The sequence below is a fragment of the Entelurus aequoreus genome, linkage group LG12 (assembly GCF_033978785.1).
Source record: "Entelurus aequoreus isolate RoL-2023_Sb linkage group LG12, RoL_Eaeq_v1.1, whole genome shotgun sequence".
Taxonomy (NCBI): domain Eukaryota; kingdom Metazoa; phylum Chordata; class Actinopteri; order Syngnathiformes; family Syngnathidae; genus Entelurus; species Entelurus aequoreus.
The window spans coordinates 53,564,790-53,578,941 of NC_084742.1; positions in this window are offsets into that span (position 1 = coordinate 53,564,790).

The following is a 14,152-nucleotide window of genomic DNA, read 5'->3' on the forward strand; positions in this document are numbered from 1 at the left end:
TTTTGTGTACATTGTGTGTATTTGTGTTGAGTGTATGTGTATATATGTAGACAATGTGTATTTGTGTGCATTGTGTATTTGTATAGTGTGTGTGTGTGAATGTAAAGTGTGTGTATTTGTGTACATTAACTGTATATATGTAGAGTGTATGTATTTGTGTACATTGTGTCTATTCGTGTAGAGGGTGTGCGTGTATATAAGTAGAGTGTATGTGTTTGAGTACATTGTGTGTATTTGTGTAGTGTGTGTTTTTGTGTACATTGTGTGTATTTGTTTTGCGTGTGTGTATATATGTAGAGAGTGTGTATTTGTGTTGCGTGTGTTTATATATGTAGAGTGTGTATTTGTGTACATTGTGTGTATATATGTAGAGTGTATGTATCGTGTACATTGCGTGTATTTGTGTACAGTGTGTTTGAACCATGTGTGTATTTGTGTAGAGTGTGTATACATGTACTGTAGAGTGTGTGTAGTTGTGTAGCAGTATAATGCGTGCCAAGCGCAGAGTGGTCATGTGACACGTTGCCTTCACTTCCTGTTGGCGTTTGAAGAGTCACATGGCCTGCAGGAAGTTCCAATCTTGGGTCTGACGTGTGACTTCCACACATATCAGCTGGCTTTTTATTTTTAGTGCCTGGCTGTCACACACTGAACATCCAGCCATTTGCTACCGCTTGTCCCTATCAGGGTCGCACGGGGTGCTGAAGAGAGATTATATATATATATATATATATATATATATATATATATATATATATATATATATATATATATATATATATATATATATATATATATATATATATATATATATATATATATATATATATATATATATAAAATGTAATATATAATATACAATATAGTATAATATATAATACATAATTAATATATAATATATGCTATATAATATACAATATATGATAAACAATATATAATAAATATATATATATATATGTTTATGAAAATGTGCAACAAAATGTGCAACATTAAGTGTTCATTTTAGTGTTGATCAATGATTCTTCAAATTAATAATACAGTAGTGTAGTAGACCTAAGTATTCATCAAGTACCACCATAATGACAACATTAAAATACAGTAGTGTAGTAGCCCTAAGTATTCATCAAGTACCAATAATGACTAACATTACAATACAGTACTGTAGTAGACCTAAGTATTCATCAAGTACCACCATAATGACAACATTACATTACAGTAGCGTAGTAGCCCTAAGTATTAATCAAGTACCAATAATGACTAACATTCAAATACAGTAGCATAGTAGACCTAAGTATTCATCAAGTACCACCATAATGAGCAACTTAGCATCCTTCATGAAGTGATTCTTTGGCGTACCACTAGGTGGAGCCACACAGTTCGACAATCACTGCTCTACGGTGTTCGACAAGGTTCACTCCCATATCACGTTGCATTTATTTGCTATCTTACCAAACGATACTGATACCAGGCTGATCACGTCGCTGGCTGGGCCGATCTATCAGTATTGAGTCGATACTACAATGACCATATTGATACAGTTTGTTTTTTTTACAAATGTTTGTCAAATGACAACATTGTTGATATTGTTAGACAATGGGACCTCCATTTACAAACCCCTCATTCTACAAATGTTTCCATTTGAGAACCACATGTGGACGTATTATTGTGGCAAAATTGTAATTATTACATATTGTAATATTAAATATATAGTATAAACAAATATATAGATATATAGTAATATAAACAAATTAATTCAATGTATAAACGGATCGGCGATGCTAGTTCAGGCTTTAATAGCAACATTTGCAGTATCGCCCATGACTCATTGATATCGAATAATGAAACACGTTTGTTTTGGCTAACCTACCCTCTTTCTGTCTTGCCTCTGGTGAGGGCGGTACACACCCCCCTCCCCCACCCCACGCCTTCACCACCACTTGTTTCCCCTCGGGGTGATGGTCGGCTGGCAGTGCTTCATAGCAGCAGTCGACCTCCAGGGCCCCAACTCCCCGCCCCTCTGATGCGAGTTGTCGTGATTAAATGTAACGTGTTTATGTGTGCATTACATGGAGGTTTTTTCCCACTCCAGACTAGGCCCCCTTAGGAGCCCAGTCTAGATTGTATTTTTTTACTCATCTTCTTCCCCAGCGTTTTACCTTGTTCTTATCTTTTACGGGGCGCCTTTGGCGACCCATCAGCGTTCCTGTTCTGTAATCCTGTATACCAGGGGTCACCAACCTTTTTGAAACCAAGAGCTACTTCTTGGGTACTGATTAATGCGAAGGGCTACCAGTTTGATACACACTTAAATAAATTGCCAGAAATAGCCAATTTGCTCAATTTACCTTTAACTCTATCTTATTATTAATAATTAATGATATTTACACTTAATTGAACGGTTTAAAAGAAGAGAAAACACACAAAAAATGACAATTAAATTTTGAAACATAGTTTATCTTCAATTTCGACTCTTTAAAATTCAAAATTCAACCAAAAAAAAGAAGAGAAAAACTAGCTAATTCGAATATTTTTGAAAAAATTAAAAAAAGAATTTATGGAACATCATTAGTAATTTTTCCTGATTAAGATTAATTTTAGAATTTTGATGACATGTTTTAAATAGGTTAAAATTCGATCTGCACTTTGTTAGAATATATAACAAATTGGACCAAGCTATATTTCTAACAAAGACAAATACTTATTTCTTCTATATTTTCCAGAACAAACATTTTCAAAGAAATTCAAAAGACTTTGAAATAAGATTTAAATTTGATTCTACAGATTTTCTAGATTTGCCAGAATAATTTTTTTGAATTTTAATCATAATAAGTTTGAAGAAATATTTCACAAATATTCTTCGTCGAAAAAACAGAAGCTAAAATGAAGAATTAAATTAAAATGTATTTATTATTCTTTACAATAAAAAAAATAAATTTACTTGAACATTGATTTAAATTGTCAGGAAAGAAGAGGAAGGAATTTAAAAGGTAAAAATGTATATGTGTTTAAAAATCCTAAAATCATTTTTAAGGTTGTATTTTTTCTCTAAAATTGTCTTTCTGAAAGTTATAAGAAGCAAAGTAAAAAAATTAATGAATTTATTTAAACAAGTGAAGACCAAGTCTTTAAAATATTTTCTTGGATTTTCAAATTATATTTGAGTTTTGTCTCTCTTAGAATTAAAAATGTCGGGCAAAGCGAGACCAGCTTGCTAGTAAATAAATAAAATTTTAAAAATAGAGGCAGCTCACTGGTAAGTGCTGCTATTTGAGCTATTTTTAGAACAGGCCAGCGGGCTACTCATCTGGTCCTTACGGGCTACCTGGTGCCCGCGGGCACCGCGTTGGTGACCCCTGCTGTATACTGTTTGTTTGTCTAATCTTGAACGGGTTTGTGCTGAAAACATAGTTTCGTTGTACTTGTGCAATGACAATAAAGTCCTATCCTATCCTATCCTATGCTCTTGACTGAAATGTATCGGTTGAGGTGATTGATATCAGCTGATACAGATGCGGAACTGGAGACGAGTTAAGCGGGGTGTCCTTTGATTTGTTTGAACTCCCGCACGTTTACTGACTCATCACTTTGCATTCCTCCGGTTCACGATGTCGCCGCCGAGTCATGGAAATAAGAACGTATCATTTTAATTCTGGATCGCATCACTACGTGCAAAACAACTGGACCACAGAGTGCAGAGTCGGCGTGTTGAAAGAAGAACGGCACTTTTTTTTGGAATTTTGTGTTACGACGCAACCGCAGTCTTCTTCTCCCTCTTCTGCAGGAGCACCTAGAGCAGGGGTGTCCCAAGTGCGGCCCGGGTGCCATTTGCGGCCCGCAGCTAATTGTTTACCGGCCCGCCACACATTCTGGAAATGCTATTGCAAAATTGATAATATTGCAAAAATAAAAAAAAAAAAACATTTAAAAAAAGTGGAATGAGGTGAAATCTAACAAGAAAAAGTTGCAATGTTGACACAAAGCTGCCATGCAGGCTGTTTTTTTTCTTTTGTCTCTGTTTATTTTTATTTTTTTTGCCATTGCTAAAAAAAAAAAAAAAAAAGACTAAAAATCTATTATTAATTATTAGTTAAAAAATATCACTTTAAAATGCTTTATGTGGAGAAAATATTGCATATATTGTGTGGTTGCCATAAAAAAAACATCAACGTTTTATTTGACAAAAGAGCGTAATACAAACAAAATAATAGTTCAAAGGTAAAATCGACAGATATATCTGAAGTTGATCTCGTAATTTAAGTGTTAAAAGTAAAAAAAAACTAATAAAAATGTATCACTTTATGAGCGGGGGACCTTTTGGATCCCAAATATATTTAGTAGGATTTTATTTAACATTTCACTGTGATTACTCAAAAATATTAAATAATTAAAATCAATGGTGTCCTGCATTATTGATCTTTTAAGGCTCTAATTACTAAATACTGCATATTTCAGTTTTACTATAAAAAACAAAGTTGTCTTTGACAGAAAAGGCATAAAACCTGTTGTTTTGTTTTTTTTACTTTATATCAACCTGAAGTTGGTATAGAGATTTACTGTAAGCGTTAAATAAAAAAATAAAAAAATGTGTCTTATTTTTTACATTTTAATGACTGAGACCCTTTATGGTCCCCGGGGGCCCTAAATGTTAAAAAAAAAAAAAAAATCCATGTATTTTGTTAAGGTTTGAAAATGAAAAATATCAAAATGGCCCCCGCATGCTTAAATTTTACCGTGTACGGCCCTCAGTGGAAAAAGTTTGGACACCCCTGACCTAGAGGCTCCGCTGTAAGCCCCACAGGACACGCCCCCTCGCTTGCCGCGCAGACCGCGCCCACGCGTCGCTGCAGCCGGAGACAATCTGCAATCTACGTACCTGGACCTGATGAGAGACGACAGCATAAAGAGTCTCTTCACTGACTACTCCTCGTCGGAACATAGCCCTGTTTTCAGTAAGCTCTCACATCTCTGGCTCCCCTCCTGTGCTCTCACTCTTGCTCGCTTTGTCTTCCTCGTGCCTTGTCCTGATTTTGTCCTTGTCATCTCCTGTTCCCACAGTCCTCTGTGTCTCAGTAGTAGCCATGCGCTTCTACTGGAGATCTTCCCCCCGGACTCTGACTGCCTTCCTCGATCCTCGACCCCACGCTCGGATTTGGACCCTCCTGTTGTCGTGCCGTCTCCTTCCCCCTTGTCGAACCATAACATTTTGCCTCTCATCCACAGTCTTTATGTAAGACAAGAACACATGGGTTTTATTTTATGCATTCTAAGTCGTAAAATATGGCAAGTAGGAGGTGGCTAACCATGCAGATAACGGGAGCACACGACTGCGCTCGTAAAGTCCTCTAAAAAACATTAAAAAGAGCCGACAATACTCCATTTACATGTGGCGACCTGAATATTAACAAGTATTATTATTGTTATTATAAGCGCTAACGCAGAGGAACTACTTTTAGAGCGCTAACGAGCTTTTGTTGCTATATTGACATGTTAAGCTGAGTTGGTGAAAGTTAATTCTAGATTATAAATCATGTCTCACCTGTATAGTAGAAGGTTGTGGACATAAACCCACAAATTGGTCAACTTTGACATCCAACTTAGACCCCTTTGTGAGGATTATTATTAACTACTCATCTTAACAGGAAGATATACACTTTAGGGGTGTGAAAAAAATATTAATTAGATTTTCGAATAAATCGCAATCTTTATTTGTAAAGATTCTTAACCGATTAAAAAAAAAACAAAAATAGATTCAGTCACTTTGATAGATGTTTTGTTAGAATTTTATTAAACAAAAACAGTTTTCTTTGAAGTAATATGGAAATATATCGGAGTTGTTATATTTATGGAGGAATGTAGTTCATCATAGAACTGGCACCCAATGTTATTAAAAATTATTGATCTCGAATCGAGAATCGTTTTTAATCGGGAAGTGATTCTGAATCGAATCATTGTTTTCAAGAATCGAATTGAATCATGTGGTGCCCAAAGATTTACAGTCCTAATAAAAACATGCCATCACTCTTTATCCCAGTGAGAGCAGACGTTGTACAGTAAGTGAGTGTTTTATTTTGTTTTGTATTTCTTGTTTAGCACTGAGCAATACTGCTACACGATGCTTAGTGTTTGACTAAAGCTGCATCGGTTTAGCACACAGCTTCTAAAACTTGTCGATCTTCCTCCTTATATTCAGGCTCAAAAATAGAATCATAATTTGTCCCAAAGTAGTCTTTGTTGTCTCTCATCAAGTCTGCCATGATTAGTAGTCTTGTTGTTGTTGACGGGAAAGTGAACGTTAATGCGACGCCGTAGGATCAAAATATGTACAAACCCCGTTTCCATATGAGTTGGGAAATTGTGTTAGATGTAAATATAAACGGAATACAATGATTTGCAAATCATTTTCAACCCATATTCAGTTGAATGCACTACAAAGACAACATATTTGATGTTCAAACTCATAAACTTTTTTTTTTATTTGCAAATAATAATTAACTTAGAATTTCATGGCTGCAACACGTGCCAAAGTAGTTGGGGAAAGGGCATGTTCACCACTGTGTTACATGGCCTTTCCTTTTAACAACACTCAGTAAACGTTTGGGAACTGAGGAGACCCATTTTTGAAGCTTCTCAGGTGGAATTCTTTCCCATTCTTGCTTGATGTACAGCTTAAGTTGTTCAACAGTCCGGGGGTCTCCGTTGTGCTATTTTAGGCTTCATAATGCGCCACACATTTTCAATGGGAGACAGGTCTGGACTACAGGCAGGCCAGTCTAGTACCCGCACTCTTTTACTATGAAACCACGTTGATGTAACACGTGGCTTGGCATTGTCTTGCTGAAATAAGCAGGGGCGTCCATGGTAGCGTTGCTTGGATGGCAACATATGTTGCTCCAAAACCTGTATGTACCTTTCAGCATTAATGGCGCCTTCACAGATGTGTAAGTTATCCATGTCTTGGGCACTAATACACCCCCATACCATCACACATGCTGGCTTTTACTCTTTGCACCTATAACAATCCAGATGGTTCTTTTCCTCTTTGGTCCGGAGGACACGACGTCCACAGTTTCCAAAAACAATTTCAAATGTGGACTCGTCAGACCACAGAACACTTTTCCACTTTGTATCAGTCCATCTTAGATGAGCTCAGGCCCAGAGAAGCCGACGGCGTTTCTGGGTGTTGTTGATAAACGGTTTTCGCCTTGCATAGGAGAGTTTTAACTTGCACTTACAGATGTAGGGACCAACTGTAGTTACTGACAGTGGGTTTCTGAAGTGTTCCTGAGCCCATGTGGTGATATCCTTTACACACTGATGTCGCTTGTTGATGCAGTACAGCCTGAGGGATGGAAGGTCACGGGCTTAGCTGCTTACGTGCAGTGATTTCTCCAGATTCTCTGAACCCTTTGATGATATTACGGAGCGTAGATGGTGAAATCCCTAAATTCCTTGCAATAGCTGGTTGAGAAAGGTTTTTCTTAAACTGTTCAACAATTTGCTCACGCATTTGTTGACAAAGTGGTGACCCTCGCCCCATCCTTGTTTGTGAATGACTGAGCATTTCATGGAATGTACTTTTATACCCAATCATGGCACCCACCTGTTCCCAATTTGCCTGTTCACCTGTGGGATGTTCCAAATAAGTGTTTGATGAGCATTCCTCAACTTTATCACTATTTATTGCCACCTTTCCCAACTTCTTTGTCACGTGTTGCTGGCATCAAATTCTAAAATTAATGATTATTTGCCAAAAAAGAAAATGTTTATCAGTTTGAACATCAAATATGTTGTCTTTGTAGCATATTCAACTGAATATGGGTTGAAAAAGATTTGCAAATCATTGTATTCCGTTTATATTTACATCTAACACAATTTCCCAACTCATATGGAAACAGGGTTTGGAAATATGACATGTTGTTATGAATGTTACTAGATACTACATACATACTTACAGTGTGTATATACAAACTTGATGGAGGTTTTTTTGTTAGCCGACTATTGCTAGCCTTTATTTACAAGTTAGAATGCATAAAAAAGGAAGACATCATCGTATGCATGTTGGAAATAAACTCAAACTATAAAACATACATAAGGGTTGTGAATGATAGACAAAATAGCAAAAAAGTGTGGTTCCCCTTTAAGAGAGGAACCGGTTGTTTGCCCTTGCTAGCTGGTTTTAACGTATTCCAGATAAGCGGGTAATTGCTCCCAGATTTGTGGTAGAGGTCTTTCTTTAAAGCCCCACAGGGTACGGAGGGTAAAGATGGAAACATTTGGTGGCAGCGAGACCGTGATCAGAGGAAGCGAGCTAAAAGAAGGGAGGATGAAAAGAGGACTGTGAGTCCACGCTCGTTTAGGAGGCGGCGTCCTTCAAAAGCGACGCTAAGAACAGCGTCTGCGTCATCCTGCCTGCAGGACGCACACGTGACCACCAGGAGTGGCTGCTGGGAGGGAACACCCGCCATTACAACGCTGCCGAGGAGCACATGACTGTCTCCTCTAAGTATAAGAATAACATGTGAGTGCCGGCAACACTCATACTGTATTGATGTTTTTCTTTGAATTCTCTTTATTTGTCCTAAACTTTATACCAAGCCTTTGCTTTTACCTGGATGTCATGTGTTAGAAAATATAAATAGATGTACATTTCATTGGATATTCTTCATTATAAAATAATGCCATGTATTTATGCCCCATAATAAAGCAAGCGCGGTTCATTTTATTTTTTTTAATCTTTAATTTATACATATACACTACCGTTCAAAAGTTTGGGGTCACATTGAAATGTCCTTATTTTTGAAGGAAAAGCACTGTACTTTTCAATGAAGATAATTTTAAACTAGTCTTAACTTTAAAGAAATACACTCTATACATTGCTAATGTGGTAAATGACTATTCTAGCTGCAAATGTCTGGTTTTTGGTGCAATATCTACATAGGTGTATAGAGGCCCATTTCCAGCAACTATCACTCCAGTGTTCTAACGGTACAATGTGTTTGCTCATTGGCTCAGAAGGCTAATTGATGATTAGAAAACCCTTGTGCAATCATGTTCACACATCTGGAAACAGTTTAGCTCGTTACAGAAGCTACAAAACTGACCTTCCTTTGAGCACATTGAGTTTCTGGAGCATCACATTCGTGGGGTCAATTAAACGCTCAAAATGGCCAGAAAAAGAGAACTTTCATCTGAAACTCGACAGTCTATTCTTGTTCTTAGAAATGAAGGCTATTGCACAAAATTGTTTGGGTGACCCCAAACTTTTGAACGGTAGTGTATATATATATTTTTTAATTTAATTTACTTTTTTAAGCACTGTTCATTTGAAACAGGCTGTTATGTTAAAATGTGGCTTTGTTCCCACCTATTAAATGACAACTTTATTTGGAAGTGTGAGGGTGCAGATCACGTTTTCTATACTTTTCTTGGTTGTAGTGATTTGCACCTTTGTTTCTGTATTTTTTTTTTGTAAAGATCTAGAATTCAGGGGTGTCAAAGTCATTTTAGCTCATGGAGAAAAATCTGTGACTATTAAAATCATGGCATACCTACTCAGTGGCCTAGTGGTTAGAGTGTCCGCCCTGAGATCGGTAGGTTGTGAGTTCAAGCCCCGGCCGAGTCATACCAAAGACTATAAAAAAATGGGAGCCATTACCTCCCTGCTTGGCACTCAGCATCAAGGGTTGAAATTGGGGGTTAAATCACCAAAATGATTCCCGGGCATGGCACCGCTGCTGCCCACTGCTGCCCACTGCTGCCCACTGCTGCCCACTGCTCCCCTCACCTCCCAGGGGGTGACCAAGGGGATGGGTCAAATGCAGAGGACAAATTTCACCACACCTAGTGTGTGTGTGACAATCATTGGTACTTTAACTTTAACTTAAGCATTAAAGGCCTACTGAAACCCACTACTACCGACCACGCAGTCTGATAGTTTATATATCAATGATGAAATCTTAACATTATAACACATGCCAATACGGCCGGGTTAACTTATAAAGTGACATTTTAAATTTGCCGCTAAACTTCCGGTTCGAAACGCCTCTGAGGATGACGTATGCGCGTGACGTAGACCGGGGAACACGGGTATGCCTTCCACATTGAAGCCAATACGAAAAAGCTCTGTTTTCATTTCATAATTCCACAGTATTCTGGACATCTGTGTTCGTGAATCTGTTGCAATCATGTTCATTGCATTATGGAGAAGGAAGCTGAGCAAGCAAAGAAGAAAGTTGTCGGTGCGAAATGGACGTATTTTTCGAACGTTGTCAGCCACAACAGTACACAGCCGGCGCTTCTTTGTTTACATTCCCGAAAGATGCAGTCAAGATGGAAGAACTCGGATAACAGAGACTCTAACCAGGAGGACTTTTGACTTCGATACACAGACGCCTGTAGAGAACTGGGACAACACAGACTCTTACCAGGATTACTTTGATTTGGATGACAAAGACGCAGACGTGCTACTGTGAGTATGCAGCTTTGGCTTCTAAACATTTGATCGCTTGACCGTATGTGCGCAACTTTTTTTTGCGTATGTACGTAACTTTTTTTAAATATATAAGCTTTATGAACCTTGGGTTAGGTGAACGGTCTTTTGGGCTGAGTGATTGTGTGTGTTGATCAGGTGTTTGAATTGTATTGGCGTGTTCTATGGAGCTAGGAGCTAGCAGAGGAGCTAGGAGCTAGCATAACACGTACCGTACCGTACGTGCGCGTCACGTACGTAACTTTTTAAAAATATATAAGCTTTATGAACCTTGGGTTAGGTGAACGGTCTTTTGGGCTGAGTGATTGTGTGTGTTGATCAGGTGTTTGAATTGTATTGGCGTGTTCTATGGAGCTAGGAGCTAGCAGAGGAGCTAGGAGCTAGCATAACAAACACGCAGGTATTTTTATGCAGGATTAATTTGTGGCATATTAAATATAAGCCTGGTTGTGTTGTGGCTAATAGAGTATATATATGTCTTGTGTTTATTTACTGTTGTAGTCATTCCCAGCTGAATATCAGGTCACCCCCGGCTCTCACAGCATCTTCCCTATCTGAATAGCTTCAACTCCCCACTAGTCCTTCACTTGCACTTTACTCATCCACAAATCTTTCATCCTCGCTCAAATTAATGGGGAAATTGTCGCTTTCTCGGTCCGAATCTCTCTCACTTCATGCGGCCATCATTGTAAACAATAGGGAACTTTGCGTATATGTTCAACTGACTACGTCACGCTACTTCCGGTAGGGGCAAGCCTTTTTTTTATCAGATACCAAAAGTTGCAATCTTTATCGTCGTTGTTCTATACTAAATCCTTTCAGCAAAAATATGGCAATATCGCGAAATGATCAAGTATGACACATAGAACAGATCTGCTATCCCCGTTTAAATAAAAAAAAATCATTTCAGTAGGCCTTTAAAATGGTACCAGATCTACCACCCGAGCAATGTCAAAAGGCAACTGTTGCGTTTCATTCCGTAGAACATCTTTTGCCCAGACTGCCTTTTCAATAAAAGGACCACAACTATGGAACTCTTTACCTGACACTTTGAAAAGTATACCTGCACTTATCACTTTCAAAAAACAAACACAATTGTGGCTAGTTGAGCAACAATCGTGTTCCCATGTTTAGTTTTTACTAATTTTTACTAATTGTTTTTTTATCTAGTCTGCACTTTGTCTGTGTTATTATTATTTTTGGCTTTTATTTAGTTTGCACTTTGTGTGTATTATTTCTATTATCATTATTATCGACTCATCTTTGCCTTATTTTATTTTTTATTTTCCTATTTTAATGATGTTGGATCTGTGTTGTTGTTGTTGTTGTTGGGGACAAGTGTTGTAAATTAGCTTTGGCTACAAACACTATGATGCATACATTGGATAACTGTCTCAGATGTCTATGTTTTTGTATCTGTCCCTATTTCAAATAAACCTCTATAATAATATAATAATAAAAACTAAAAAATAAAGACAACTTCAGATTGTTTTCTTTGTCTTACTTTGGCCAAAAACAAAAACGAACTCATTCTGAAAATATTACAATAAAAATATAGAAAAAAAATACCGGCAGTGGTAAAGTTTAGATCCATGAAGGAAAAAAGAAAGTGAACGAATGTTTATAACTGAATAAATTCACATTTGCATAAAAATTTGGGTTTATTTTATTTTTTTTTTTTAATGAATTAAATAACTTTTATGACAACTAGAGATGCCGATAAATGCTTTAAAATGTAATATCAGAAGTTATCGGTTATACACTTACAATTAGTGCACCAACCCAAAAAACCTCCATCCCCCATTTACACTCATTCACACAAAAGGGTTGTTTCTTTCTGTTATTAATATTCTGGTTCCTACATTATATATCAATATATATCAATACAGTCTGCAAGGGATACAGTCCGTAAGCACACATGATTGTGCGTGCTGCTGGTCCACTAATAGTACTAAACTTTAACAGTTAATTTGACTCATTTTCATTAATTACTAGTTTCTATGTAACTGTTTTTATATTGTTTTACTTTGTTTTTTATTCAAGACAATGTTTCTAATTTATTCATCTTATTTTATTTTATCATTATTTTAAAAAAGGACGTTATCTTCACCATACCTGGTTGTCCAAATTAGGCATAATAATGTGTTAATTCCACGACTGTATATATCGGTATCGGTTGATATCGGTATCAGTAATTAAAGAGTTGGACAATATCGGAATATCGGATATCGGCAAAAAGCCCTTATTGGACATCCCTAATGACAACCTTTTTCCAAAACACAATATAGAATGTGAGATATAACAGGATAATGCATACATGTATCATTTGTGTTCAAAACGTTTAAAAAAAAGTGGGACCCCAAAAATGTATTGTGGGACCCCATTTTTATGACTTGATGCCTTGGACCTCATTATGAAAATTCCTAGCACCAACAATGATATAGTATTGGTGCGTGCAAAAACAGCAGCAGGCGGCTGTGGCCTGCGGGCCGCTTCTAATACTAATCAAATTTCATCCCGGCGGCCATAGATCATTCGAAGGCCTTGACTTTGACACATGTGGGTTTTTATGTACACTACCGTTCAAAAGTTTGGGGTCACATTGAAATGTCCTTATTTTTGAAGGAAAAGCACTGTACTTTTCAATGAAGGTAACTTTAAACTAGTCTTAACTTTAAAGAAATACACTCTATACATTGCTAATGTGGTAAATGACTATTCTAGCTGCAAATGTCTGGTTTTTGGTGCAATATCTACATAGGTGTATAGAGGCCCATTTCCAGCAACTATCACTCCAGTGTTCTAATGGTACAATGTGTTAGCTCATTGGCTCAGAAGGCTAATTGATGATTAGAAAACCCTTGTGCAATCATGTTCACACATCTGAAAACAGTTTAGCTCGTTACAGAAGCTACAAAACTGACCTTCCTTTGAGCAGATTGAGTTTCTGGAGCATCACATTTGTGGGGTCAATTAAACGCTCAAAATGGCCAGAAGAAGAGAACTTTCATCTGAAACTCGACAGTCTATTCTTGTTCTTAGAAATGAAGGCTATTCCACAAAATTGTTTGGGTGACCCCAAACTTTTGAACGGTAGTGTACATACCTTGAGCATTTTGTTTGTATTTTTTGGAGGGTGAGGATCCAGTTGATATTTATATATTTTACACCCCATGAAAAGTATTTTTTAGATGTGAGGAATTGGACACATTTTTCTATGTAAAGCTTTTGAGCTTTGTTTTTGTATTAGCTTTGGAAGGGTGAGGACCCAATTAAAGGTTGTATTAATTAATTTATTTCACAATCAAGGAGAATTTCGTTCTGTATTTGTTATAGATGTGAGCATCAATTTAATGTTTTTATTATGCACAGTACATATTTTGAGCTTTGTATATTTTTGGAAGGGTGGAGTTCAATTTATTCATTTATTTTACAATTTATGAGGATTTTTTTCTGTAAAAGTTTGTATTTATTCCTTTTCTTTTCATTTTTCATGTATTTTGGGGGCAAAAATGTTGAAGACGGTGCTTTAAAATATATACATATTGTTCTAAACTAAAGTGACGAGCAATCATTTATCGTTTATGTGATCAAAATATTTAGGTAAACGACAAGCTGCAGGTATATTTTTGGAGTGGTGAAGTTCAATTCATTCATTTATTT